This window comes from Centroberyx gerrardi, chromosome 4 (assembly GCF_048128805.1).
Source record: "Centroberyx gerrardi isolate f3 chromosome 4, fCenGer3.hap1.cur.20231027, whole genome shotgun sequence".
Classification (NCBI taxonomy): Eukaryota; Metazoa; Chordata; class Actinopteri; order Beryciformes; family Berycidae; genus Centroberyx; species Centroberyx gerrardi.
The window spans coordinates 22,893,533-22,898,157 of NC_136000.1; the positions used below are offsets into that span (position 1 = coordinate 22,893,533).

At 42.8% G+C, this 4,625-nt stretch overlaps 1 long non-coding RNA gene across 1 annotated transcript; it reads left to right on the forward strand.

Annotated features, from left to right (window-relative positions):
- Positions 1-135: 135 nt before the first annotated feature.
- LOC139912553 (uncharacterized) lies at positions 136-2,547 on the forward strand. Its single transcript, XR_011784669.2, has 2 exons — positions 136-686; positions 725-2,547. It is a non-coding gene; the product is annotated as an uncharacterized LOC139912553 (long non-coding RNA).
- The last annotated feature ends 2,078 nt before the right edge of the window (positions 2,548-4,625 follow it).

The following is a 4,625-nucleotide window of genomic DNA, read 5'->3' on the forward strand; positions in this document are numbered from 1 at the left end:
TTCGCCTAACCTAACGATGCTTCCCATGGAAGTCCCTGAGCGTGTACAGGAGAGAGACAGTCCTGCTAAACTGAAATGAAGAGGTGGAGATTTCTAACTGAAGCGGTTAACCTTATATAAAACTGAGTGAACATGACAGGTTGGTTGATACAGTATTCCACGACTGCAGCGTTAATGGAACAGTATTATGGGACTGAGATTTTCTTTTGGTATAGCTTCTGGACCATTCAGAGAATACAGTATCTGATCAACTATTACAACTCAGAGACAGTCTTATGACACGAAGAACAATATGAAGAGTGTATGCTGGACCTTTGAGATGAGATGAGATGACATGAGCTGTCTGAGCTCACTGTCCCGGCCCTGCTTCTGTCTCTGCACTCCAGCGTGGACCAGGGCAAAATCTCTGCCAAATCCTGGCCACTACGGATCCACATTTTGGAGTTTTGTTTTATTATTTGAGGTCTTTTGCTGCATTTGCTTTCTTTTGATAACAGCGTCATTTGGACTTGGTGTGTGTGTAATAACTACCACTGGTTTCATTCTCATGCTGCCTTCACTACACTAATTCTAAACGGAAATACCTACTAAGAGACATGTCATTTTTGTAGGCTTTTTTGCAGTATTCACACCTGACATCAGAAAATGTTCTCATCAATAGTTTTCTTTCTTACATTACCAAACAGGTGTTTGCTGTTTTCGGGAACTTATTCCACCACTTCAGATACGTTTCTCTCTTTGTCATCATCAGGTGCTACTTTTTTTTTTCTGCCATGATGAGCCATGCTATGCCTTGACACTGTGATCCAGTTCACCTGACACAATCTACTGTACAAGCCTACAGTGAGGTCATAGTTCACAGCCAGCCAGCCAGCCAGCCAGTTCAGACAGTAGGCACAAAGGGGCGTACCATAGAGACTGTAATACTAATAAGCACTACCTATTTGTTCCTTAACCATTGCAGTAGCACAGTTAGTCTGAGTTGATATCTTTGCCCCCTTGACTTACATATTTGTTTGTTTGACATCCTGCGTTCCAGGCTTTATTCATGTTCAGTAGCTGCAGGAGGAGTAGACACAAAGGGAACCAATGGCCTTGAAATGATATTAATTTTCAAACATGACAAGGGGCAGTTGTTACAGATGCAGGCACAAATGTAAACAAGAGCGAATGGAAAAGTGTTATATATGTGAGAATTATTTACTTGACAATTAGAGTATACTGTATGTACTCAGTATTTGGTTGTAATTTGATGCACTGTATGCAGCTCAGGTCTTTCAAAGTGAGATTCCTAACGGTCACATCAATAAAATGAAAGTTTCATAGGTCATGTGGATGAACTGTTGTGTTAATGAGGGAAAGTCATTATTGTTCCCCGACAGAGACCAGGATGGGTGGTTTAACACTGATCTATCCAATATTGAATATGTATTGAATCATCATCTCTGTTCCATGCAGTATTGAAAGGTTGCTGTTACGTTTTTGCAGCACGTTAACACAGAAAGGAAAAAAAATGTACTGTATATTTATAGTTTACTACTATACTAGTCATGTGTTTTTTTACCTTGCCTCATGTTATTATGTTCTCCTTAAATGTGTCTTTGTCATCCCACTGGTTTGAAATCTTTGTAGGTTGCTTCTTTTGACATGACCCTCCCCCGACATATTGTGATGCTTTGGGGCCTGAAGTGATATTTTATTTAAATGAAATAAAAGAGCAAATTATGGATTTTGAAAGCAGGGTTTGAAAACACATTTGTGGAGTGGCTACCAGTGTTATGAGGCGGATTCTGAGAACTAGTTTCCCTACGCAAGCACAAGCTAAACTCATTTGGCAATAAAATGAAACTAACTGCAGATGCTACCACTACATACGAGTTCCCCCTCTGCTCTCCATGTGCCTTTTGGACTCACCTGTACAGATTCCACACTACAGGAGATAGGTCATTAGGAATGAGTATGGACCCACCCTCCTGTGTGGGTGCTGTATGTCTGTCATGCATCCTGTCTCATACCATCCCACCTGACTAACAGGGTGTCTTCACCAGCCTGATTTACACCAACAACTGTGCTAAATAGTTACTAATATAGACAACATCAATGTTCAAATCTGGCTATTGTCTGTTGGTGCTTTTGGGAGGTGAAATAAAGTCAAATCTAAGCAATGGTGATCAAACAGTGACACTGTATGGAGTTTTCTGTGCTATATGCAGAGCGGCGGGTTTGTCGCCCGTTGTTCATTTCATCTCTGTGTTCTGTTTTCATGTTTTGTGTTCTCAATCTCACACTGTATGCCTCCATCTGCTGGTTCTGTACTGTAACAACAGCCCATCTGCTTCACTTCATCCTCTGTTGCTTTTTTTTTTTTTTCTCTTTTTAGTTCAATTCATGTCTGTCTTGTTTTTTTTTGTGACTTTTGTTGGCTGGCCCAACCTTGAGTTTGATCAGTATGTTGCATGTTTAATTATTGTTGTTGTATTTCTCACGTCTTGTTTGTTTTGCGCATGCTGTTCTTCCAAAATTCTTGAAATACAAATGAATCTGTCACTTGATGTGTCTTTGATTTTTACGTGCACAGCTGAAATCTGGATCAGATTTGAGGAGTAGACACTCTTTGTGAAAGTGCAGCTGTGCAGACTTTATTGACTGTTACATAGCATCAGAAGAGCTCACAATAGTACCAGCATGTTTTAATAAGCCTGTTTCCCCGAGGTGAGACTAACTTTTCTCAATTTGGGTGATGAAAACAGTTCAAGAATTCCTTATGTCATTCATCTAATAGCATCAGTAAAATGCGTTGTGTAACAACATGAGAGGTGTTACACCATCTCATACTTGGCATTGTACTTACCACTAGCAACCAGAGGGTGGCAGCACATTATAAGAAACCCAAATCCCCTCTACTCACAACAAAGGCTGCTCTCTTGTTGCAGGTGTCAAGAATGATTCTGAGTGGATGAGAGAAGGTTGTTTGTACGCACTTCACCTCTAATGGAGGAACTATTTTAATGTGTTGAATTAATGGAACGGAATAGGAATAATGAACATTACCCCCCAGGTATGGTTATGTAATGTGTAATCAGTGTGAAAACAGGGCTTGTGGGTGCTGCTGAGTTGACAAACAGGTTTGAATTATCTCGGTAGATACACAAAGGAAGAAGACTGATTCTGCTTTGATCAGTGGTGTTTTTCATATAAATTGGATATGGTGATACTTTTGTCATCTTAGTACTGGCTACAGCATACAAACTAAATGGAAACAAGCATGTGCACAAGAGTCAAACCCACGCTTTTACCGAGAAGCCAGGCAGCATTTACCCAGAGGAGATGAATGATTCGCCTCAGTTGTAGTTCACTTCGGTGTCAATCAATGTGATTGACTTCTAGCCTGTTTTGGGTTCAGACTTCCCCGTGTGGTCGAGGTGTCGTTCCTGGACAGGTATTGAGCCCTATCTCCTCCTGTCAGACACTTCCCCTCTAATCCCATCACAGGATCTAAAGCCACTGAGTGATGTAGCTAAAGACTCAGCAGACCTGAACGCAACTCTGCAAGTATCAATGCACCCACAGGCTCTAATAGTCAATAATAAGCATTCATGTTTTCACAGCGAATTTTGGTCCATATATAGCAGTAATATATGAGCAAACAAACTGCTATCCATTTGACAAAAAGACTGTGTTGACCCTAAGTGTTGACCTTTAACTCGATTGACCTCCTTTAACCTGAAAACTATTGACATCCAATCGCTTGATGACTTCAGCAACTGTTTTTCACCAACTCACACTAACTGATCCTCCTGGGCTGCAACTGTGCCAAGATGGCTGGACATAGCAGGTACTGATCTCTCTCTCTCTCTCTCTCTCTCTCTCTCTCTCTCTCTCTCCCTCCCTCTCTCCCAGGGTCTGATCTCCTGCCTCTCCTAAGCTCTTTAAGTCTGGTCTCTTCAAACCGCACCATGTTCCACTCTGGCGCTTGCGTCCATGCACAGGGGATTACACTGCTGCACTGCCACAGCTATAGATTGAATTCTACATAATCTTGACATGTTGGTCAGCGGCAGTGACCGGTAATATGATCCGTACGAAATCTCAGTGATCCTCTTTAATATCAGGTTTTCTCATCCCTCATATGAATCCTACTACTTTAATCTATGTCTTTTTTTTATTTGTCACAGCCTGCACCCACTAGAGCTTTGCAGTCCAAAGACTTTCTTCAGTTTTGATACATCTACATGTTTCCGTCTTCACACATGCATTTCTGGTTTTGATGGTCATGCATTCTCTGTCAGCCAAGGGGCTTTTGCAGCCTCAGTCCAATGTCTCTCCCTCTCTCTCTCTTTCTTTCTTTTCCCTTGCAGGATTTAGGAGTGTCCCGTCCTGTCCCGTCCCGTCCCGTCTGGCTGCCCCTGCACCTACAGCCTGGCCCCTGCTCCTTGTGGGGTCTGACATCCCGCCACCCCTCACCCCCCTCCCTCCCTCCCTCCCCACATTAATCCTGTCTGTGTGTTGTCCCGGCCCGGCCCGGCCTGGCCCAGCCCAGCGCGGGACAACAAGAGCACACCCAGGAGTTAATCTGGATCATGACGGTAATTACTGCCCTGGTGTCCTGCCTGTGTTGGGGTGGG